General features: G+C 44.7%; 1 protein-coding gene across 9 annotated transcripts in view; it reads right to left on the bottom strand.

The window, feature by feature from the left end:
• The window catches only part of LOC142599199 (polycomb group RING finger protein 3-like), a 115,609-nt gene extending 94,770 nt beyond the window's left edge, over positions 1-20,839 (bottom strand). For 5 of the 9 annotated variants that reach the window (XR_012832831.1, XM_075739113.1, XM_075739114.1 and 2 more), the window contains exon 1: positions 20,524-20,837. The gene's annotated coding sequence lies outside the window, so the exon portion shown is untranslated. Of the gene's footprint in view, positions 1-20,098; positions 20,185-20,523 lie in introns of those variants that run through there. The other 4 variants (XM_075739115.1, XM_075739105.1, XM_075739106.1 and 1 more) reach the window with 4 other exon arrangements.
• Positions 20,840-25,859: the final 5,020 nt, after the last annotated feature.

Consider the following 25,859-nt stretch of genomic DNA (forward strand, 5'->3'; position numbering starts at 1 on the left):
GGAAATTGCATCAGGGATCACAGACTCCCCTATACCTTTTACGTGACAGAAAGCCAACTGGATGGCTTTCACCTCTGCAAACTGGCTCGATTCACCTTCTCCTTCAGCAGCTTCTGCGACTCGTCATGCAGGACTCCATACAGCAGCCTTCCACCTCTGATGCTTTCCCACAATGCAACAGGACCCATCAGTGAACAGGGCATATTGCTTCTCATTTTCTGGCAGTTTATTATACGGTGGGTCTTCTTCAGCACGTGTCACCTCTTCCTCTGGTGATATTCCCAAATCTTTGCCTTCTGGCCAGTCCATGATCACTTCCAGAAATCCATATGGGTTCTGCCCCTTCATGGCTTGAGATGACAGCCTGACCAGAGGAGAAGGGTTACTGGACCTCTTGCTCACCAACACAGCTGAACTAATAAGAGAGGTCAAGATTGGTGGCAGTAATCATACCCTGGTGGGATTCAAAAACTTGAGAGCTATGGGCCAAGTGAAGAGTAGAGTCAGGACCCTTAATTTTAGGAGAGCAAACTTTCAGTTGTTTAAGGAACTAGTGGATGTGACCTCCTGGGAAACTGCCCTCAGGGACAAAGGAGCTTAACAGAGCGCTCTTGAAGGACATTTTCCTTAGAACACAAGAACTATCGATTCCCATGTGTAAGAAATCAGGCAAGGAAGGTAGGACACCTCATCAAACTAAAGTGTAAGAAGGAAATCCATAGGCAGTGGAACCAGGGACATGTATCCTGGAAAAATATAGGGACACTGCCCGGATGCATAGGGATGGGATAAAGACAGATAAGGCAAAGCTGGAGCTGAATTTGGCAAAGGATGTGAATAATAATAAAAAGGGTTTCTACAGGTACATTGGCCAGAAAAGAAAGGTTAAAGAAAATGTACCCTCTCCCCGATAAATAAGACACAAGAACTGGTGACAATTGATGTGGAGAAGGCTGAGGTACTCAACAATTTTTTTTTTTTAGAATAGAATATTTCAGTTGGAAGGGACCTATAATGATCATCTAGTCTAACGGCCTGGCCAATTCAGGGCTGATCAAAAGTTAAAGCATATTTATTAAGGGCACTGTCCAAATGCCTCTTAAACACCGACAGGCATGGAGCATCAACCTGTTAAATTTCATGCCACTGATGATTGCCCAATGCTCCAATCTATCTAGTTCCTTCTGCGAGGCCTCTTGTCCCTCAAGAGAGTCAACAGCATCTCCCAGTTTGTTATCATCAGTAAACTTACTAAGGGTGCATTCAACTCCTGCATCCAGATCATTGATAAAATCATCGAATGGAACTGGCCCTAGAATTGAGCCCTGAGGAACACCGCTGGTGACCAGTCGCCAGCCAGATGTAGCCCCATTCACTACAACCCTTTGAGCCCTGCTGTTCAGCCAGTTCTTCACCCAGTGCACCATGAGCCTGCTCATCCCACAGTTGGACAACTTGTCCAGAAGGATGCTGTGAGGGACAGTACCAAAAGCCTTACTGAAATCCAGAAAAACTACATCCATCACCTTCCCTTCATCCACTAGGCGGGTGACCTTATCATAGAAGGATATCAAATTAGTTAAACATGGGTTCACTAAGGGAAAGTCCTGTCTGACTGCCTGATGATTGCATTGTCCTTTAAACGCCTTTCAGTAGCACCCAGTATGATCTTCTCCATATTTTTTTGAGGTACTAAGGTTTGACTAACAGGTCTGTAGTTTCCTGGGTCTTCCTTCTTGTAAATTGGAATAACGTTGGCTAGCTTCCAGTCAGCAGGGACCTCCCCAGACTCCCAAGACCTTTGGTAGATGATCGAGAGGGGTCCTGCTGTGACATCCACTAGCTCCTTCAGTACTCTGGGATGAATCCCATCAGGCCCCATGGACTTGTGAACATTCAGCTGATACAGCTGGTCCCTTACAATTTCGGTGTCCGCAAATGGAAAGTCACTGCTCCTGCAGTCGTGGTCCTCAAACTTAGAGGACCAGGCAGCCCAAGGTCTATCAGTATTATTAAAGACTGAGGGGGGGGGGAGAGGAAAAAAAAAAAGCATTGAATGCCTCTGCTTTTTCTTCATCCCTATTAGTCACGTGACCATCATCAACAAGTATCAGTCCAATGTTTTCTTTAGACCTCCTCTTGGTAATAAACATACTTTGAAAAGCCTTTCTTGTTGTCTGACACAACACTGGCCAGTTTCAACTCTAGTTCAGCTTTGGCCTTTCATGCCTTCTCCCTGCATATATGAACCACAGCTCTAATCTTCCTGCAAAGCCTGACCTTGCTTCCAGAGATCACGCAATTTCTTTTTCCCTTTGAGTTCCACGAGGAGTTCCTTGTTCAGCCAAGCTGGTCTTCTGCCCCACTTGCTTGACTTTCAACAAATGGAATTGCCTGCTCCTGTGCTTCTAAAAGGTGGTTCTTAAAGACTGACCAGCACTCATGAATTCCTAAGCCCTCAAAGTAGCTCCCTGAGTAGCTTAAAGTTTGCACTCTTGAAATCCAGGGAGGCAAATCTGCTGACCTTTTTTCTCACTACACCAAAAATTTTAAACTCAACTCTTTTGCGATCACTGTGACCAAGACAGACACCTACCATCACATCTCTCACAAGTCCTTCTCTATTCACAAATAACAAGTCTAGGAGGGCATATTTCCTAGTTGGTCACTGAGTACTTGTGACAAGAAGTTATCTCCCACAAACTTCAAGTATTTCCCAGACTTGCTCATCACAGCAGTATGATATTCCCAGTTGATATCTGGGAAGCTGAAGTCTCCTGGAAGGACAAGGCCTACTGATCCAGAGATTTCTCCTAATTTCCTATAGAGTAACTCATCAGTGCTTACATCCTGGCTGGGCTATCAGTAGTAGACATCCACTACAACATCTCCTTTGTTTTCCATCCCCCTAATCCTTACCCAGAGACTCTCAACCACATCATCACTAACTGTAAGGGCTGTACAATCAAATCTCTTCCTTACACACAGTGCAACTCCTCTGCCTCACCTGCCCTGCCTATCCTTCCTGAACAGCCTACAGCCCTCCATCCCAGCACTCCAGTCATGGGACTCATTCCACCAAGTCTCATTAATACCAATGACATCATAGCTCTGGGAACTGACCAATACTTTCCAGTTCATCCTGCTTGTTTCTCATACTGTGTGTGTTGGTGTACAAGCATTTCAGATGTGCTCCTAAGCCCTCAAAACTCCCTGGAGCAGTATAAATGCTCCCATTAGCACTGCTGCTCTCAGGCAATGCCATACCAACCCTTGGCTTACCTTCAGCTCTCCTGTTGGTATCCCCTTCCCCCATCGATCCTAGTTTAAAGCCCTCTCAATCAGTCCCACCAGCTTAGGAGCAAAGAAGTTTTTCCCCCATCAGAACAGGTGGATCCCATCAGGCCCCAGCATACCTTGTGCCTCAAAGACTCACTCTTCCATGGTTATAAAACCCAAAGTTCTGGCAGAGGAACCAGTCCTGGAGCCAGCTATTGATGTCTTGGGCATGCTTGCTTCTTCCAAAGTCTCTCCCCATTACTGGGAGGATTGAGGAAAACACTACCTGTGCTCCCAAATCTTTTGGCATTCTTCCCAGAGCTCTGAAATCTCTTTTGATCCACCTCAGACTTTTTGTTGTGACATCATTAGTACCCACGTGAAAGAGCAGGAATAGATAGTAGTCTGAAGGTTGAACTAGGCTCTTCAGTCTTGTGGTGACATCCCTAATTCAGGCCCCAGGGAGGCAGCAAACTTCCCTGAAAAGAGGGTCTGGTCTGCAAATGGGTGCTTCCGTTCCTCACAGGAGGGAATCGCCAATGACCATAACTCATCCTTGTTTCTTCTTGGCACTGGTCTTAATGCGGGTCTTGTTGGGAAGGGTTGGTCTCTGATCTTGGCAAGACTGCTTGCACAGGTTCCTCCTCTTTCTCATTATGTGCTTTGTCTACTGTACCCAGGGCCTCGTACCTGTTCTGTATGGGTATCTTAGAAGGTAAGGAGGGGTTCCTCTTACAGCTCCGTGCTGTAACCTGCTTCCACTCCACACTATCCCTCGTAACACTGCCTTCCTCCTGGCGCAAAACAGATCCTGGACCTACCTCCGTAGTAGCCATGCTGAGTTGGCATGTGTGTACCAGAGATGGCAGAGCACAGCTCCATTGGTTGATCTCCTTCTCTGACTCTCCAATGCTCCTCAGTCCACCCACCAGGCAGAGTAGTTCATCTATCTGGTCACACCTCCCACAGGCTTGCTTGCTATCACCCTCTATCTCCAGGAATATCCTCACGCACACACACTCCCCACAGTCTGAAGCCTGGGTGGTCACATGCTCTGACAGGAGCTCTGTCTGTGTGGCTGCACTGGTTCTACCAGGTGCTAGAAACTCAGGAGAAGCAGAGGACACCGCTTTTTGCTGGGTGGTCACCATGCTGTTACACGCATGCCCACTGCCACGTGCCTGCCCACTGTGCTAGGTCCCCTGTTGTAGGATACAGTGTAAGGCTTTTCATCCATTTTGAGCTGTGTTAAGCACCTCCCTTTCTGAGCAAAGGTGCAGATTCTCTCATTTTAAATACACCCCACACACATTTTTCCAAACCCTCACAGAGTTTAAAGAATTCACATCCACAGGCCTGATTCTGACGCTTCTGTGAAAGCTATGGCTATAGCTCTCTATAAACTCCGGCAACACATCAACGTAGTCAAGAGTACCACGTGCTGTAAAATATCTTTGTTTAGAGCATCCTCTTTAAACCCTCTATAAACAAAGGCTTTTACTTCATTATTAGTAACAAAGCAGTAAACATCATACTGCTTTAAATGCTTGTCTAAAGCCTTGCTTAGAAATTTATTTCTTCAGTCTGTTCTAAAAATGGTTTTAAAATCGCCAGCTATTTCAGAACCCATTTGGCCTTTTAGAGCAATGACCCAGGCATGCTTTGATAATATGTCTATCAATCACTGTTAAGAAGTACTTAACACCATCCTTGTGTTTGGAAAACTGTTGCCTATCCACCAAATCTGCCTGCCATGGAGCATCCACCTCTGCCACACTCACCTTGTTTCTTCTAAAGCCTCCAGAGCTTTCTGCCTCCTCCAGAGCACTATAAATGTCTCTTAATAAAATTAGTGTGTCCAATCTGATAGCCCTCTATGGTGGCATGACTGGCTGGGTGGATGAAGGGAAAGCAGTGGATATTGTCTACCTTGACTTCAGCAAGGCTTTTGACACTGTCTCTCATAACATACTCCTTAGCAAGCTTAGGAAGCGTGGGCTAGGTGAGTGGACAGTGAGGTGGGTTGAGAACTGGCGGAATGGCAGAGCCCAGAGGGTTGTGATAAGTGGCGCAGAGTCTAGTTGGAGGCTGGTATCTAGTGGTGTCCCCCAAGGGTCAGTGCTTGGTCCGGTCTCATTCAACATATTCATCAATGACCTGGATGAGGGGACAGAGTGTACCCTCAGTAAATTTGCTAATGATACTAAGCTGGGAGGAATGGCTGCGCTGCCATTCAGTGAGATCTTGACAGGCTAGAGAGCTGGGCAAAGAGGAACCATATGAAATTCAACAAGGGCAAGTGTAGGGTCCTGCACCTACAGAAAAACAACCCCAGGCACCAGTACAGGTTAGGGGTTGACCTGCTGGGAAGCAGCACTGCAGAGAAGGACCTAAGAGTCCTGGTGGACAACAAGCTCTCCACGAGCCAGTAGTGTGCCCTTGTGGCCAAGGCAGCCAATGGTATCCTGGGGTGCATTAAGAAACCTGCCTGGTTGCAATCCTGTGCAACATGCTCTAGGTGATCCTGTTCTAGCAGGGGGGTTGGACTAGATGATCTCCAGAGGTCCCTTCCAACCCCTACTACTCTGTGAATCTGTGTCAGTAGACATGTCTATGCCACATCTACCAATACACCGCTACTATGCACATGTACAAAATAAGAACAAATCTAAAACCACCTTCCTCCTTCCCAGGCTCACCTTCACTCCTGACTCTCCTACTTCCTCCTCCCAAGCACCACAGGGGGATGGGGATTGCGGTCAGCTTATAACACTTCATCTCTGCCACTACTTCCTTCTTATGCTCTTCCCCTGCTCTAGTGTGGGGTCCCTCCCACACAATACAGTCCTTCTATGAGCTGCAGTCCTTCAGGAACTGACTACTCCAGTATGGGTCCCCCATGGGATCACAGGTCCAGTCAGAAAACCTGCTCTTGCATGGGCTCCTCTGCAGAGGCCACAGTTCCTGCCAGGAGCTTGCTCTGGTGTGGACTCTCCATGGACTGCAGTTTCCTTCAGGACATATTGTCATGGTTAACCTTGGCCACTAAGTGTCATGCAGCTGCTCGCTCACACACCTCTCCCCTCAACTGGATGGGGAGGAGAATGAAAAAATCACCTCGTGGTTTGGGATAAAGACAGTTTAGTAGGATAATAAAGGAATAGAATAAATATTTGTATATAAAACAAGTGATGCACAAATGCAATCGATCATCGTATGTGAGAAAAAAAAACCAAAACAACAAAAAATTATGCCTAGTGTTTCTGAGCAGCAAATCTGCTTCCCAGCTAGCTTCCCCAGTTATATACTGAACATGACATTATATGGTATGGAGTGTCCCTTTGGCCAGCTTCTAGTGCACCTGGCAGGGTGTGGGAAGCTGAAAAGTCCTTGATTTAGTGTAGTGTGGTGGGTTGACTCTGGCTGGATGCCAGGTGCTCAAAGCCCCTCTACCACTCCCCTCCTCAACTGCACAGGGGAGAGAAAATATAACAAAAGGCTCATGGGTCGAGATAAGGACAGGGAGAGATCACTCTCCAATTTAATACCAATCAGATCAGAGTTGAGTAATGAAAAATAAAACCAAATCTTAAAAACACCTTCCCCCACTCCTCCCTTCCTCCTGAGCTTAACTTCACTCCCAGTTTTCTCTACCTCCTCCCTCCCAGCAGCACTGGGGACTGGGGGTTGCAGTCAGTTCATCACACGTCGTCTCTGCTACTCCTTCCTCCTCAGGGGGAAGAATCCTCAACACTCTTCCCCTGCTCCAGCGTGGAGCCCCTCTCATGGGAGACGGTCCTCCATGAACTTCTCCAATGTGAGTCCTTCCCACAGGCTACAGTTCTTCATGAACTGCTCCAGCGTGAGTCCCCCACGGGGTCACAAGTCCTGCCAGCAAACCTGCTCCAGCATGGGCTCCTCTCTCTCCGTGGGTCCAGAGGTCCTGCCAGGAGCCTGCTCCCTACAGGGTCACAGCCTCCTTGAGATGCATCCACCTTCTCTGACATGGGGTCCTCCACGGGCTACAGGTGGATATCTGCTCCACCATCAACCTCCATGGGCTGCAGGGGGACAGCCTGCCTCACCATGGTCTTTTCCACAGGCTGCAGGGGAATCTCTGCTCTGGCACCTGGAACATCTCCTCCCCCTCCTTCACTGACCTTTGTGTCTACAAAGGTGTTTCACATATTCTCACTCCTCTCTCTGGCTGCAAATGCTACTGTTTTGGTGTCCCGTCCCCCTGCCCTTCTTAAATATGTTACCACAGAGGCACTACCACTGTCGCTGATTGGCTCGGCCTTGGCCAGCGGCAGGTCCATCTTGGAGCCAGCTGGCACTGGCTCTATCGGACGCAGGGGAAGCTTCTAGCAGCTTCTTACAGAAGCCACTCCTGTAACCCCCCTGTTACCAAAACCTCACCACACAAACCCAATACATATAGACACTACAACTACCTAGCAACAACTAAAAACATCAGTGTGTTATTGTGGTGGGTTGACCCTGGCTGAGGGCCAGGTGCCCACCAGAGCCGCTCCATCACTCCCCTCCTTCATTAGACAGGGGAGAAAAAGCACAACGAAAAGCTTGTGGGTAGAGATAAGGACAGGGAGAGATCATTCACTAATTATCATCACGAGCAAAACAGACTGAACTTAGAGAGGGAATTCATCTAATTTATTACTAAGCAAAACAGAGTAGAGGAATGAGAAATAAAAGCAAATCTTAAAACACCTCCCCCCACCCCTCCCATCTTCCCAGGCTCAACTTCACTCCCTGCTTCAACCTCCGCCCCCCCTCAGCAGGGCAGGGGGACGGGGAATGGGGGTTACGGTCAGTTCATCACACGTTGTTTCTGCCACTTCTTCATCCTCAGGGGGAGGACTCCTCTCATCATTCCCCTGCTCCAACATGGAGTCTCTCCCATGGGAGACAGTCCTTCACGAACTTCTCCAACGTGAGTCTCTCCCACGGGCTACAGTCCTTCACAAACTGCTCCAGCGTGGGTCTCTTCCATGGGGTGCAGACCTTCAGGAGCAAACTGCTCCAGCGTGGGGTCCCCCACGGGGTCACAAGTCCTGCCAGCAAACCTGCTCGTATGTGGGCTCCTCTCTCCACAGGTCCACAGGTCCTGCCAGGAACTTGCTCCAGTGTGGGCTTCCCACGGGGTCACAGCCTCCTTCAGGTGCCTCCACCTGCTCTGGTGTGGGGTCCTCCAAGGGCTGCAGGTGGAATCTCTACACCCCCTCATCCTTCCTCCATGGGCTGCAGGGGGACAGCCTGCTTCACCATGGTCTTCACCACAGGCTGCAGGGGGATCTCTGCTCCAGCACCTGGAGCACCTCCTCCTTCACTGACCTTGGTGTCTGTATAGTTGCTTGTCTCTGTCTACACAGACATTGTTTTTTGTCTACATCAGACCTGGAAGCTCCACTCCTACTACATATGCTAAGGCCACTGTTTTGGACAATGTAATGAATCCACGTGTTTTCATATTGCCCTGTGATTGGCTGGTTGCCATTTTTGACACTGGTATACCCATGTGATCTCAGAGCATCCTCTGATTGACTGTCCATTTCTTTTGGACCCCAAAGTGCTTGCATATAAAGATTTATACATTTCCATGTATCGATACATCTTGTATATTTGCACCTTATATATATATTATTTATACATAGATGTAGAACATCTTTTTTATATCTATATACACACAAAGATAGATACTCCATATATAGGTGTGTATATACATCCATAAAGATTATTAAAAATTAAATGTGAATAAAAACTAATGAAACTAAGTAAACATAAAAGACAAGTTTAGACACACACCCCCCTCCTTTTAAAAGTCTGCTGAACAAGTTCTAACATGTTTGGGATTGGGAGGAATGGCAGAATGGGGGGATAGGGGGCATAAACAAGTCAGAACATGCCTGAGGGCTACAGACCCCTCCTAGGCCCCTTCCCAATCCCCCCCATGCAAAGAAGAGACCAATCCTGTGAGCCAGAATGAGAGGCCTCCTATATCGAGCCCCAGCCCAACAGGATAACCATACAGCATTATTGGGGCAGCTTCTAGACTTTGTACTGCTTTATGGGGTTTGTGTGGCAAGGTTTTGGTAGCAAGGAGGGTGTCCTGGTTTCAGCTGAGAGGGTTGATTTTCTTCATAGTAGTTAGTGTGGGGATATGTTTTGGATTTGTGCTGGAAACAGTGTTGATAATACAGGGATGTTTTTGTTCTATGGACCTATTGTTGAGCAGTGTTTACACGGGGCCAAGGCCTTTTCTGCTTCTTGCACTGCCCTGCCAGCGGGATGGCTGGGGGTGCACAAGAAGTTGGGAGGAGACACAGACAGGGCAGGTGAACCAAACTGACCAAAGGGATATTCCATACCATATGATGTCATGCCCAGCATATAAGGAGCTTGGGGGAAGAGGGGGCAGCAGCGTTCGGAGTGATGGCATTTGTCTTCCCAAGTAACCATTACGCGTGACAGAGCCCTGCTTTCCTGGAGATGGCTGAAGACCTGCCTGCCCATGGGAAGTGGTGAATGAATTCCTTGCTTCGCTTGTGCGCACGGCTTTTTGCTTTACCTATTAAACTGTCTTTATCTCAACCCACGAGTTTTCTCACTTTTACTCTTCTGATTCTCTCCCCCATCCTGATGAGGGGGAGTGAGTGAGCGAGCGGCTGCATGGCGCTCAGCTGCCAGCTGGGGTAAAACCACGACAGAGGGCTACAGGGGCGGCTTCTGCGAGAAGCTGCTAGAAGCTTCCCCTGTGTCTGATAGAGCCAATGTCAGACGGCTCCAAGACAGACCTGCCACTGGCCAAGGCCAAGCCAATCAGCACCTCTGTGATAACATATTTAAGAAGGGAAAAAACAAGTTAGGAGGAGCTTTTGCAGCCGGAGAGAGGAGTGAGAAGATGTAAGAAACTGCAGACACCAAGGTCAGTGAAGAAGGAGGGGGAGGAGGTGTTCCAGGCACCAGAGCAGAGATCCCCCTGCAGCCCGTGGTGAAGACCATGGTGAAGCAGGCTGTCTCGCCTTGCAGCCCATGGAGGAATGATGAGGGTGTGTAGAGATTCCACCTGCAGCCTGTGGAGGACCCCATGCCAGAGCAGGCGTAGAGGAGGTGTTTTAAGATTTTGATTTTATTTCTCATTCCTCTACTGTGTTTTGCTTGGTAATAAATTAGATGAATTTCCTCTCTAAGTTCAGTCTGTTTTGCTTGTGACAATAATTAGTGAGTGATCTCTCCCTGTCCTTATCTCGACCCACAAGCCTTTCGTTATACTTTTTCTCCCCTGTCTAGTAAACGAGGGGAGTGATAGAGTGGCTCTGGTGGGCACCTGGCCTCCAGCCAGGGTCAACCCACCACAATTGTGCTTCAAGATGCAGGCAAAACTGTTAAAAAAAGGAAAACCAGGACAAAACACCAACATGTGCAGGGGGACAATAAGAAAAATCCCCCAAGGGATTCCCCCCAAATACCATGTGAACCAAAAGAACTAGTCAATAGGTCCATGAATGGGTAACTGTTTTGAAGTAAGACTTACGGGGGGGGAGAATATCGGGGTTATGTGGCAACATTGGGGAGGGGGCAGGTGGAGGACAGGCTACAGGGGTGGCTCCTGTGAGAAAACACCAGGGGCTGACCTCATATCAGAGCCAGTTCCAGCCAGCTCCAAGACAGACCCACCACTGGCCAAAGCAGATCCAGTCAGCAAAACTAGTGGAGCCTCTGTGATAACATTTTTAAGGGGTAAAAAACAACCCCAACCCTATACAGCAGCTGCAAGGGAGAGGAGTGAAAACAACATAGAACAACCCTGCAGACACCAAGGTCAGTGAAGAAGGAAGAAGAGGAGGTGCTCCAGGTGCTGGAGCAGAGATTCCCCTGCAGTCTGTGGAAAAGACCACAGTGAGACAGGTTGTCCCCCTGCAGCCCACCAAACACTACATTGGAGCAAATACCTACACTGCAGCCCATGGAAGACCCCAAGCTGGAGCAGGCTCCTGGCAGGAACTGGAGCCCATGCAGGAGCAGGCTTTCTGCCAGAAACTGCAGCCTGTGGGGAATCCACACTGGAGCAGTCTGTTCCTGAAGGACTATACCCCATGGAAACAGATGGAAAGGGCCCATGCTGAAACAGTTCTTGAAGGACTACATTCTGTGATAGGGACCTCATGCTGGAGCAGGGGAATAGTGTGAGGAGGAAGGAGCAGCAAAGATGAACTGTTAAGAATTGAACAACCCCCACCATGCCATGCCACTCATGGGAGAAGAAGGTAGAGGAGTCAGGAGTGAAGGTAAGCCTGGGAAGAAGGGGGTGTGGGAGGGGAAGGTGTTTTTAGTTTTGTTTCCTCACTATCCCACTCTGTTATTAATTGGCAATAAGTTAATCTTCCTCAAGTTGAGTCCCTGTTGCCTGTGATAGTAATTGGCAAGTGATCTCCCTGTCCTTATCCAACAAATAAGTTTCTCATCTTATTTTCTCCCCCTCTCCTGCTGAGGCATGAGAGCATGGCTTGGTGGGCACCTGGCACCCAGCCAAGGTTAACCCACCACAGTTAACATAAAATATCCACACTTATTGCTTCCAAAACAAATTCAATATTTTAGCTTTACACCAGACAGGTATTATTTGCAATGTATACGTTAACCACACAGCTCCCTCATGGATGCAGTAAAACTTTTCCCCTCAAGTGCAGGATCTCAGGGGGTGGGGCAGCATGCACACAGCAGCAGGCACCTGCATTTGGGTACAATATGCTCTAGGATTGGTGAGCACTTAACATGTTTAACAAGTGGCAAGGTTATATTTGCCTGCCCCCTCCAAAAAAAAGATGATTCAATTAAATAAATATTTAGAAGTCAGAGATTAACCAGCCAGCATGATGCTGAAGCAAGAAGGGCTAATGTAATTATTGACTGTATAAGTCAGCTCTCTCTTGACTTGTTATTCCCCATCTCATTGGTGCAGACAGAATCAGATACCATATGCAGCTCTGGAATCCATACTTTAAAAAATAAACAAAAACACAGAAGGAAAAAAGTTCAAAATAAAATTCAGGGACTCAAAATGCCTCACAGAGAGAACCATCTGTTTAGTTATCAAAAAAGAGATAACTGGGAGGTCAACTGTGGTGTGTCAGCACCTTCACAAAGTGAAAACAAGGTATTAAAAGGCTCTAGCTAGCAGATAAAGGCATAACAGGAGTTAGGGTTTGAAATCAAATGCCAGTTTGCATTAGAAAGTAGGTATATGTTTTCAGCAGTTAGCATGATTAACCATTGGAACAAGCAAACAAAAACTCCATAGATACTGCATCCTTAGAATCCTCAAATTCAGACCAGATTCCTTGTGTCTAGGACAGCTCACATTTTAGTCAAAGGCAGTTATGTTCAGTGCAAGGGCAACTGTGTTGAAGTTAATGGTTCCATACACAGGCAGTCAGACAAAAATCTCAGTCCATTCTGGCCTTAAACTCTGAGAATACAATCCTGACTTCAAACAGTCTCTATGCCTTAATGTTTTTTGGGGTAAAGTCATTCCAAACGAACAAAATATGCCATAAAATTTCAAAGTTTCCATTCCACAAGCCAAGCCTACAGATAACTACTGTTAAGTACAACAAATACACTCAGTGTAATAAAGATTATATGCTACAAAAAAATCTCCTAATAAGTTAGCTGAAAAGCATTGTATTGCCAAAACGATTCCAAATAATCGACTCAAAGCTTCCATTTTATCAGTCTGTATATTTAAACTAGTAAATGGCTCCCAGTCACCACAAAATGCTATCTGCACATAATACATTACACCCTAAGTAATGAACAACTGGCGAACTACAAATGTCTCATACCTTTTGCCTTGTTCTTTCAGGTGCCAAATCGGGGAGTGGGGAGGGATTGTATAAGGACAACATCTTACAAAGAAAAAAAAAGTAAACCTGGTTATTGTAGTGTTTGCAGGCTGTAGGGGTTTTTTGGTGGGGTTTTATTTGTTTGTTTTTAATGAAAAAAACACACAAATAGGAACTGTAACCCAATGAATAATCATGGTGATGGGAAGAGAACATTCTGAGCAGAATGGTGTGGCAATGGTTGGGTGACCATGTTTCATTTGATGTTGCTAACCAATTTGTGGCTGCCAATTATGTCCATTGTATAGCCCTAACCTGATGTGAACGATAGAATAGATAAAGCATATAGTTGGCAGTGGATGCAAGTAATATTTTATTTTCTGTCAAAGTCATGTCCTTTGACTGACCTTTGGTATTATAATTAGATTATAATGAACAAAACACACCTCCATTCTAAAAGTTACCCGCCTTCAAGGTATGACCACACTCTTTGAATTTCTCTAAGCATATAGCTTTAAATCAAAGCAAGAAACCTTATTGTGATTGGTAAAAAGTTAACTATGTGATGTAAAAGTAATTTTGTAGTGATGTAAGTGTGATTTTGTAACCTAAGGGTATAAATGTATAAGGGATTAAAGACTAGGTGCGCATGTTAGGAGGAGAGATCCCCCATGCACCCAGCACTGAATAAACCAATGTTGGCTTTCTAAACTGCATTTCTGTTTGGAAAGTTTTTATTGCCGTTTGAGCAGTAACAGAACCATTTATATTTTTAGATTAATATTTCCATGCACATGACACAAGAAAATAGCCAATACAATCTATAGTGCTCATGTCCTTTTTAAAGCATTAAATCAAAATCTCAGCCATTAAATTCTTAGTGTAGCCAGCAACATTACAATAGATAAACAATCCACTGAAAACAGACTATCATACACTGTCTCATTGTACATGTCCTGGTTTTGTCTGGGATAGAGTTAAATTTCTTCATAGTTATTTCTATGAGGCTATGGTTTTGATTTGTGCTGGAAACCATGCTGATAACCAGGAGCCCAGCCAGTAAGAAAGAAACAATATCCTATTAAATTGGAAGCTCAGAAGGGACTGGAACCTACAATAAATTCTTTTTTAGAACACGGACAGCTAAGGGAATGTCAATCGGAATTTAATACTCCAATTTTGCCTGTAAAGAAACCTCACTCCCAGGAATATAGTCTGGTACAAGATTTATGAGAAGTTAATGTGAGAACCATAGATGTGCACCCTCTGTGGTTCCAAATCCTTACACCCTCCTTGCCTCAATTCCTGGTAGCAATACTTATTTTACAGTACTGGACTTGAAGGATGCTTTCTTTTGTATACCTGTGGACAAACAGAGTCAGACCATTTTTGCTTTTGAATGGGGAAAACCCGACTACAGGACGGAAGATGCAACTCTGTTGGACTGTCCTTCCCCAAGGATTCAAAAATAGCCCCACCTTGTTCAGTAATGCATTGGCAAAGGAACCAGAACAATGGCACAGTGAGTATAATACCATCACACTGTTACAGTATGTAGATGACTTGTTGATTGGTTCCGATACCAATGAAGAGTGCTTGGAAGCCACAATCAGCTTGCTGAATTTTCTAGCTTTAGCAGGCTACCGAGTCTCCAAGAAGAAAGCCCAGATAGGAAAAGAAAGGGCCCAATATCTGGGATTTGAAGTTATGAAAGGACAAAGAGAATTGAGTGCTGAAAGAAAGAAGGCCATTTGCAGAATTGCTGTACCTACTTCAAAGAAACAATTAAGGGGATTTTTAGGAATGGCTGGGTGGTGTCGGCTACGGATTCCTAATTGTGGACTAATTGCCAAACCATTGTATGCTGCTGTAAAAGGAACTGAAGGGTTTTTAGAATGGACACCGGAATGTCGTAAAAGTTTTGATGAAATTAAGAGAAAACTGATGGAAGCCCCTGCCCTAGGGCTCCCAAACTGGAGAAAACCCTTTCAGTTATATGTACATGAGAGACAACAAGTGGCACTGGGGGTGCTGACCCAGAAATTGGGAAGCTGGAAAAGTATCCCACTGGTCTCTTCCAAACAACTGGATGAGGTCAGTGAAGGCTGGCCCGCCTGCTTGCGAGCAGTAGCAGCGACTGTAACCCTAATTGAAGAATCTTGAAAACTAACCCTGGGCCAACCAATTACCACATTTATACCTCATGCTGTATCGTCCCCCCTTGAAAATAAGGGACACCACTGGATATCCCCAAGTAGGTTAGCTAAATATCAAGCTGTGCTGTTAGAACAAGATGATGTCATACTTTCTTTGACCTCCACCTGGAATCCTGCCACCTTACTCCCAATCTCTGAGTCTGATGAACTGCAACATGATGGTGTAACCACTATTGAACAAGTATATTCCAGCAGGCCAGACCTACCAGATGAACTCCTACCTGATGCCAAAGCAGAGCTCTTCACTGATGGCAGCAGTTATGTGTTGGAAGGAAAAGCTGGAAGAGCTGGATATGCAGTGGTAACAACTAACCAAACATTAGAAACCAGAGCACTGCCTAGTAATACATCTGCTCAAAAGGCAGAATTGATAGCTCTAAAGCTCAGGTCAGTGCTGAGTCATGGGAAAAGGGTCTATATATATATACACACACTGATTCTAAATATGCTCTTGGAGTGGTGCACGCACATGGAACAATTTGGAAAGAGAGAGGACTATTAAACTCACAAGGAAATCCAATAAAATATGGGACAGAAATTATGAAACTCTTACAAGCAGTTCTTCAACCAAAAGAGGCTGCAATAATGCATTGTAAAGCTCACCAAAAGGGAAACAGTGAAGTTATAAAAGGAAATCGAAAAGCAGATCAGCTAGCTAAAGAAGCAGCCATGAGGGAGTCCAGCTTAGCAGGAGCTTTAATTCCAGGATCTCATTTAGAACTGTTACCACCAAAATACACTGAAAAGGAAAACCAGTTGGCAGAACAATTAGATTGCTCCAAAAATGATCAAGGCTGGTGGGTGATGCCACTGAAACAATTATTGATTCCTGTAAAAAAAAAAAAAAAGATGGAAACTGTGCTTAAAAGACTGCACCAAGAAACGCATACAGGAGCAGATGCACTGGTATTAACTGCTAGAAGAAATGTTTTTGGGCCCAAAATGCAGAGTATAGCAGATACTGTAGTAAAGAAATGTACCATCTGTTGTGCTAATAACCCAAAAATCGGGAAGAAGATTATGGGAGGACTTGTGAAACAAGGAATAACTCCTGGGGGAATACTGGCAAATAGACTTTTCAGAATTACCTAGAGGTAACCAGTATAAATATTTATTGGTATTAGCAGATACCTCCTCTGGTTGGCCAGAGGCTTTCCCTTGTCGTACCAACAAAGCTAGAGAGGTAATTCAAATCTTGTTAAAAGAAATTATACCCAGATTTGGCATTCCAGAGGGAACCTCCTCTGATCGGGGACCTCATTTTATTGCAGAAATAGTACAGGAAAATTTCCAAGTTTTTGCAGATTAAGTGGGAACTACACACCCCCTGGAGGCCTCAATCTAGTGGGAAAGGAGAAAGAATGAATCAGACTCTCAAAAGACAAGTTTCTGAACTCTGTCAGGAAGCACACCTTAAGTGGACAGAAGCCTTACCCATAGCCCTTTTGCAAATCTGAATAACCCCTAGGGTCAAGGAAGGAGTAAGCCTCTTTGAAATCATCTATGGGAAAGCATATCCTACAAACCTTTTAAATGTCAAGGGAGACCAAATGCATATAAAAGGTCAGGCTGCAATTAAAGAATATTTGATTTCTCTCTTGCAGACTTTATCTTCACTACACAGGTACCTAAATCAAAATGTTTCTCTTCCCTTGGACACACCAGTTCACTCTTTCCAACCAGGAGACGTTGTTTACATACAGACCTGGGAAGACAAACCACTAAAAGAGAAATGGAAAGGACCTTATACTGTGCTATTGAAGACTTATACTGCAGTCAAAGTAGAGGGAATTAATTCCTGGATTTCATTATACATGGGTAAAAAGAGCACCAAGGCCTAATGAACGGACTTCCACACCAACCAGAGAAGTTAAGCCTCGATGAACTGTACCTGAGAAACACAACTTGCCTAAGTAGAGGTTAAGTGCCCACGAAGCCAATTGTTTTGGTATTTAGGATTAATAAACAGCAAACCAAACCAATAGGTAACTACATTACATATAGAATGAATTTTTTTTCTCCACAGGGATAATTATAGAACCTCCTTGGAAAGCACTGTTAGTTTAACTCTGCTAAAATGGTAAATATTATAACAGTATATTCAGTATTAGCTGTCTGAAGGACAATTGCAGTTATAATGAAAAGAAATAGTGAGACATATGAGACCCATGAGAAGAGATCTCAGTCTCAAAGAGGACAGACTTGAATCCAGATGAAGCAGCAAACCAGAGAATGTTTAACATGTTGTTTATTAGACAGTCAGCACAAGATATCAGAAAGAAACTACAGAAAGTTGATGGGGCAGAAGGAATGTCTGTTTCACAGTTGGGGATGGCATGCAGGGTGTGTAGCAGTCGGGATGAGAGCAAGGAGCCAAGTGGTGCAGGGTTGCAGGAGTCCCTATTGATATCTATAAAGTAGAATTTTCCACTTTACAGGGACAGAAATGTGTTTGAGTTGGTGCTTAGACACTGTTATAATTTAGGGTTAAATACACTACTTCCTTTACTAACAACTATACCTTTGAAGAGCAGAAAGACTGATAAAAAGCATGCTTTGCTAAAGAGTACCCTTGAAGGAGAGCTGAAAAACTGATAAAAAGGAAACATCCTGCCCCAGAAGGCACCCAGAGCTGGGCCATTGCCAGAGAGACCTGAAATCAGCAGTAACTAGGGGAAGGGAAAGGTGGCTGAGGGACTATGCAAATTACCCCACACACACCCTCAAGGAGCATACCAGCTAATTTAAAGATGCTTGACCAATAGGAGATGATGTGGTAATTAATAACCAATTAGCATGAATTTAGGCAGGTTTTTCTAATCCTGTAACAAGATAAATATGCAGTAGTTTCTGTGTGTAGTGTGCTAGCTTTGTGGAATTACCACCTAGCACCCATCTCTGCACAGACATGAAATAGAATACCTCTGTTCTGTGTGTATATTGGTGTACTGCACACTGGGTAAATGATCCCACTTTTGGGACAACAGATTTTGGTGACCCAGATGGGACAGCACTGACAGCCTTGCCTGGGTTGTCTTGCTGTACCTAACAAGAAGTGGACAGACTGGACTCCAGCAGCCCCTCTCCTGCAGTTGGGTGCTAAGTGACACAAGGGTGCAATGCTATTTGAAAGAGGTATTTAAGAGGAAAAGGGGAGGGAAAGCGAGACCTCTTAAGGAAGCAGTGGGAGTTGTTCTTTGCTTAAGCTCTGCATAAGACACATCAGAAAAATACACAGCAGCAGCGTTGGTTTGTTTCTACACATTGTTTTAAGTAACATAGGGGAGAGATCCCTGGTTTTGTATTTGGAATTTTGGTGTATGACATGTTGGGTTAGGAAATTCTTTTGTTCGGTACTGAAATGGGTTCCACTGCTTCCAAGGAGGTTCCTCTTCGTTCTCCCTTTAGGATGCATCCTAAAGTATTGGAGTAAATTTGGAGGGAACCCCATGACTAGGGATGAATTAAAACGGTATTGTAATGAATGGTGGCCACAATATCAATTGGATAATGGTGAAAAATGGCCTGAAAATGGGTCTTTGAAATATCATACTATATTTCAATTAATGTTGTTCTGTCAAAGAAATGTGAAATGGGATGAGATAGCATATGCAGATTTGTTCTTTGCATTGAGAAGTGATTTGAATGTTATAAAGAGAGATGGTTTGATGGATTTGGAATACATCCTTTAACTGGGGAAAAGAAAGAAAAGGGAAAAGAGTGTTTTTCAAAATGTACATCCACTTTACAGATCATGTATAGCTTAAAGTTTCCATGCAAATATTTTTAATATATTCCTCAAATAGCTTCCTGGAGAGTACAACATTTTGGTCTAAAATTACTGTAGTCCAGAAGGATCATTATGCACATGAGATTTCAAAGTTAGAATGAATGTTGTGTTTAAATATCATCCAATTATTTTAGTTTAACCTTCTCATCCACAACTTTAATTCTAAGAAACATAGGTAGGCAATTATGTAGGACTCCTGAAAAATACCAAAGCAAAACACTTCTAAAGAAACATTCCCAAGCACATATGGGTAATCAAACAATTTCTAGATCAAGATTTCTCAGTCATCCATATTTCACACCCAGAGGACAAAGAAAATGACTAAACTGATTTGAGACTATGTATACACAGAGTTATAGAGTACACAATATTTCCCAAAACAAAAATATATGTTAACTAGCAAAGAGCATCCATAGCATTAAAGTATTAAGTCTCCTGCAGTTTCTTCATAGGACATTCTGAAGCTAAATCAATTACTTTTCAACAAGATACTGATTGCCACGTTATTTCATAGTAGCACAACTCACTGACAAATTCAACATTTGTAGAAAACAAACAGAACTTGGTAGTAGAAGACTACACCATTCAACAAATACTTGGGCGCATACAAACCACAAAGATTCCTTTTTTTAATCAACCAGTGCTACTTCAATTCCTACTTCTCACAGGACTTGAAAACCTAAGCCATACACAGCATTAAAACCCCACATCTGTATAACTGAGGTAATTTAGCGAGGAATACGCCCACTCCATTCTGACTAGAAAGATTCCCTCCCAACAGTGGGCGTTTAATCAATGCAAAACCATTAATGGGGTGGAAGGAGCTCCCTGAACGCGACTCGGCCCTCATCCAAACCCCACCACCACCTCTCCACAAACGTTCCTTCTGACTCTGCTGAGCTACACACTTAAGCCAACCCACAGTAATGTGAGGCCTCCGTGCAAACCTGAGAACAAGAGTCTGCAGATAAGATGCAGGAACACACTAACCAGGCACCCGGAAAGAAAGAAGCGCTACCACTCCTCCAGAAGCCAGGAAGCTTAATAGTTGGAATAGGAAAGGGAGGGGTGAAAACAGGGGGAGGGGAGAGAGGGAGGTGGGAGAGAAGTTTGTGTGTTTTTTTTTTTTTTTAAAGAAAAAGACACCTTTCCCCTTGGTGGGCAGAAGCTACCCTTAAGCACGAAAAAGGAAGAGGGTTTAAGGAGGAGAAAGAAAAACACCCAAACTATCTATTAAAATATCATCGAATCCACCGAGACAATAACGTGCATTTTCTGCATCACAAAAAGTTCAAGCACAGCCTGCCCACACCCAACCCGGTGTCGTGTCCATCCCGTTCCCCTGCCCAGCACCGGAGAGCAGCAAACTGACCTGTCAACAACTGGCAACGACGGCAACAGAAGAGATGAGCAACGCTATGCCCGGCCGCTAAGAGAAGAGGGAGGAGCAGGAATCTTTTATCTTCAGGAGGTTGATTCCCGTCCCCTTTTCCTTCCAGTTCCCCTTTTATTTTTTCCTTACCCTCGGAGAAGAAAAAAAAAAAGAGAGAGAAGAAAAAAAAATATTTTCTCTCCTCCTCCCCCCACAATATTCCGACTCAGAGTTTAAAACAAAGAGACGGAAATAGCCGAGTGCGGACCGAATGAAGCCGAGTGAGGTGTCACGCATATAGCGCATGCGCACTGTGCGTACACATACGCTCAGATCTATATCCTTGCCTCTCGAGATATGGGATTGGTTTCGCGTCATCCATTCCTCTTATCCCACTCCGTTATGCGTGTGCTGAAAGGGGAGCAGTGTCTTTCCGGTTCCCCCCTAAGCTCTGGGTGGAGGCATTTCTCCCTAGGCTAGCCCCTGTGGGATTCTCAGCCCAGTATTTCTCCCTCATGCATGCACGCTTTTTTCAGGTAGCATCCTTGTATGCTATCTTTTTGTTAAGATGGGAGTGATTGGGTGAGGGGTGAATTTACCCAGAAATAGCCCTTGTGCAATGCATGCTTTTCCCCTGCCCCATTTAGCCTTCTTGACATGCAGGGACAGGCACCCCTGGCACTGCTTCCTCCAAACCTGTACCTTCTCCACATACAAAGACAAGCACCCCAGAACAATCCTCCCCAAACCTGCACATTTCCACATACAGGGACGCTCATCACTGTCACAAATGATGCAATAAACAGGGACAGACATTTTCTGCCTGACCCTTCTAACATCTCCCTCACATATTGGGAGGACAAACACTCTTGCAACGTACAAGGAAAGATCTCACTGTCACAGCCCAGCAACATCCTTATTTACACAGGAATAAACCCTGCACATCCCACTAACAGCTTTTCTCCACCAACAACCTCCACGCACAGGACTTAACAACCCTAGTCCTCTATTCATAGCACAAAAAGGCACCAGAAAAATCTCCCAACATTAAACTCACACATGCAACCCACCAACTTCTGTACTAGATTCTCTAGGACCCAAATACTCCCTCATCCACATGTGTAGACTTCAGAAACAGCTCACATCCTCTCCAAGACACGCTCACATTTTAAGAGTCCAGAAAATGGATGCCCGTTACCTAACAGTACCCAGACTGTAAAGATGAGTTGAATTTTTCAAAATAATGAGATTAATAAATAAGACATTCTGGACAATTTTTATGCTTTCAGATTTCAGTGTTTAAAGCCATATCATATTCCAAAGTTTTCTCCAGAAGCATATAGGTTGCTTTGGTTTTTTTTAACATCCTCCTGAGTCAAAAAATTCATTCAATAGCCAATATGACTATTAAGCAGGTATCCTTTATTGCAGCGCGAATGAACGTGCGTCTCGACGAAAAACAAATTGTACGTGACTTATATTACAAAAGAGTTACATATTCATTAGGTTTCCAATAAATTTAATACATATTCATTATTATTCCGGGAACTCATGAATATATGCTAATGTCCTGATACGCCTGCGCAGTTTCTTTCTCAGGTGGTCGTCAAGGGTCGTCCTCCTCAAATCTTCCTCTTTCTCCTCTTCTTCAGTATACATAGTTGGGTGACCTCTTCTTCATTATCTCCGTTTTGCAAGCTCAGCAACCTTGTTATCCATCCTGCCCAGATGGTCCCAGGCTTGTTGGCATATTGGGCCTCCCTTTATCAGGATGCCTCAAACTTTGTGTCTTTTTCTAGTTCATACCCAAGGACTATTCCCTAATTTACGGCTTCTCTTATCCTGTTTCTACATTCCAACTATTTTACTAATTGTTTTCTTTCGTACTGGAGCACGAGACAGGCGAAGCCTGAGTTTGTGGGGCCTGACTCAAGTGTTGCCAAGTTATATATTCTGTTTTAAAATTGTTCTACGCTAATTAGTTTCCCTTATTCATTCCCCCCTTTTCATTAAAGTTGCGAATTCTTTCGCAAGAAGGCCTATAATACATTCTCTTTTTGCTGTGTTCTCTTAAAGTATTTCCCTGACTCTACTGCATGTCTTGTCTTATTTCGTTTCCAGTTCTCATATTCTCCTGAAGTTTGCCTGCTACACCAAAATGCACATTGTATTAATATACAAGTCAGGAATATCATCAGTCCTAGAAGCAGGACAAAACCAAATAGCTGCCGGAGCCAGGTCAAATTAGGTAGCCAGAAAGTTAACTTGTGCCAAATTTCTTCAAAACCCCATGAGGTATCGTCTTTAGTTATTTTATGCAATACTTCGCTTTGTCTACGGATTTTGTCTAAATCTGTGGAGATTCTACCGCTTTGGTCTATGTACATACAACAGCTTATATTTGTGGTTGTACAAACACCACCTTGTGAAGCTAATAATAAATCAAGGGCCATTCGGTTTTGAATTACTTCTTTCAACAGACTGGTTATTTCAATTTGCAAGGCCTGTATTGCATCACTGGTTTTGTTCTCAATGTTTTCTATTACTGCCGAAATGTTCACTATAGTTTTTTCTAGTTCACTTATCCCTAGCCATGGGAGAAACCACCTTACAAAACTATGGAACTTAGTAAACCTATCTGCTATAGCATTACGAGTTTTCTTTATCCTTTTGAGGGCAGTTGTTATTCTTTCATCCTGTGGGTATAGTTTGTCAACGATAGTAATGTTAGGAACTAAAGCTCCAAGAGTACAAGCTCCTTTCCATCCTAGGGGCAATATCTTCAAAGCCAGTGTACAGCACTTGAAATGGTCCATTCCACTTCTCTTCCAACGGTTTACCTGTGAAATTCTTAACATAAACCCAGTCTCCGGGTTTAAAAGGATGTATGGGTTGATCTAATCCTCTAACTCGTGTTGCTAGAACAGTTTGTTTGATTACATTTAACTGTCTCTGTAAACTAATTAGGTACAGAGGCTACGGTATGTTAAAAAGGCACATGTCAACAGTATAGATTTGCCATATATAGCTTCAAGGTCTGTGCATCTAAGCAGGTGAGTCCTGTCTGTTAGATATCTAAATTCTGTTCCCAATTTCACCACAAAAGACTTTGCAAAAAATCTTTACTTATATAGGTATATGCTACATTGCAAGGAGGGGCTGCTGCCTGACTTCTGTATTTAGGATTCAAGAAGCCAAAAGCAACAGTAACAAACTACATAAATATATGTGGAAATCAGAAACTGGACACCTGTTTCTTTGCAGCCCTAATATTTCCAGATTCAAAGACTGCAGACATGGAAAAAATATTAAATCTAGGGTCTGTAGCTTCAGCACCCTTAGGTTATGTGATAAAGCTCATCTGCACACCCACAGAGGAGCTCAGAGAGACAATGGCAGAAGGGGGAGCCCAAATAACACCCTGCCAGACTACTCCCAGGCCCATCACAGGGGCCATCAGCCCATCAGAGGCTGCACAAGCCCAGAGGAGCACAGGGACAAATAATGGTAGGCAGGAACTGTGGTGGTTTAGCCCTAGGTGGCAGCTAAGCACCCGTTTGCTCATCCCTCCCCCAGCGGGATGGGGAGGAGAATGGGAAAACAAAGGCAAAGCCTCTTGGGTTGGGGTAAGGACAGTTTACTGGGATGGCAAGGGAGAGAGAAACAATCAACAACAGTACTGATAACAGAAAGCAATTTACCGATCCAACCACCCTACATAAGGACCAAACTCTCAGGAGCCACACCGAACCTGCCCCTCCCCTACTAGCCCCCTTTTATGGTGAGCATGCCGTCACATGGTACGGAATAGCCCCCTGGCCAGCTTGGCTCACCTGTCCTGGCTCCTTGGGAAAATTAACTCTATCCTAGCCAGAACCAGGACATTATCCACCCCTTATTCCATACCATCTACGTCATGCCCAGATTATTTCACAGATATCATTCCCTTACTCTATGGGCCATCCCTCTCAAATGCCCGTCGAGTTCATTTAGTCCATGGCTTTAGGTTCCATCATTAGAGCCTCTCAGGGCAGGAGCAATGGTGCGTGCTGCTGGATTGTTGCATGCTGCATCCAGAGTTTCACAACTGGTGTAGCTGGCATGGTCCATGCTCACAGTCTGGACGCTGAAGATGTCATTTTTCAAGGAAGTTCCTGGGCACCAGTTGCTGAAGTCAGTTCTAGTCCCATCATCGTGGCACTTGGTTCAGTTTCAAAGTCCATCCTTCATATTAGTTTTGGGTGATTCTTATGGTCATACCATTGATACAGTATATAGCTATTAACATCATACAATTTAATTTATGGGCTATTCACACCCAAAATCAAATTCCCTTGGGGTTCACACCGGACTTCCCCATCCTTTCTCATCACCCACCAAGTGCACCCTGGTCCCTGAGCAAAAGCAATCCCGCAGATGGGCTTGCCTTTGCCTGAAGCAGGGATAACCCAAACTGTTTTACCCAACATATTTTTCATGCGCACTACAGGAACTTTATCCCCTTCTACTGGGCATGGAAGTTTTGATTGGGCAGGGCCAGCTCGATTGGCAGATCCCCTAGTGTTAACTAACCAGGTGGCCTTTGCTAAATGTGTGTCCCAGTGTTTGAGGGTCCCACCAGCCATTGCTCTCAGGGTAGTCTTTAGCAGTCCATTGTACCTTTCCATTTTCCCAGAGGCTGGTGCATGATAGGGGATGTGATACACCCACTCAATACCATGCTCTTTGGCCCAGGTGTCTATGAGGTTGTTCCGAAAATGAGTCCCGTTGTCTGACTCAGTTCTCTCTGGGGTGCCATGTTGCCACAAGATTTACTTTTCAAGACTCAGAATAGTGTTCCGGGCAGTGGCATGGGGCACAGGATATGTTTCCAGCCACCCAGTGGTTGCTTCCACCATTGTAAGAACATAACTCTTGCCTTGGCGGGTTTGTGAGAGTGTGATGTAATCAATCTGCCAGGCCTCCCCATATTTATATTTCAGCCATCTTCCTCCATACCAGACAGGCTTTACCTGCTCAGCTTGCTTGATTGCAGCGCATGTTTCACATTCATGGATGACCTGTGAGATAGCGTCCATGCTCAAGTCTACACCTCGATCACAAGCTCATCTATATGTTGCATCCCTTCCTTGATGGCCTGAGGTCTCATGAGCCCACCAAGCTATAAGTAATTCACCCTTACGTTGCCAGTCCAGATCCACCTGAGCCACTTCAATCTTGGCAGCCTGATCCACCTGCTGGTTGTTCTGATGTTCCTCGGTGGCCCGACTCTTGGGTACGTGGGCATCTACGTGATGTACTTTTACAACTAGCTTCTCTAGCCGGGCAGCAATATC

Source organism: Balearica regulorum, chromosome W (assembly GCF_011004875.1).
Source record: "Balearica regulorum gibbericeps isolate bBalReg1 chromosome W, bBalReg1.pri, whole genome shotgun sequence".
In the NCBI taxonomy this organism is placed as follows: Eukaryota; Metazoa; Chordata; class Aves; order Gruiformes; family Gruidae; genus Balearica; species Balearica regulorum.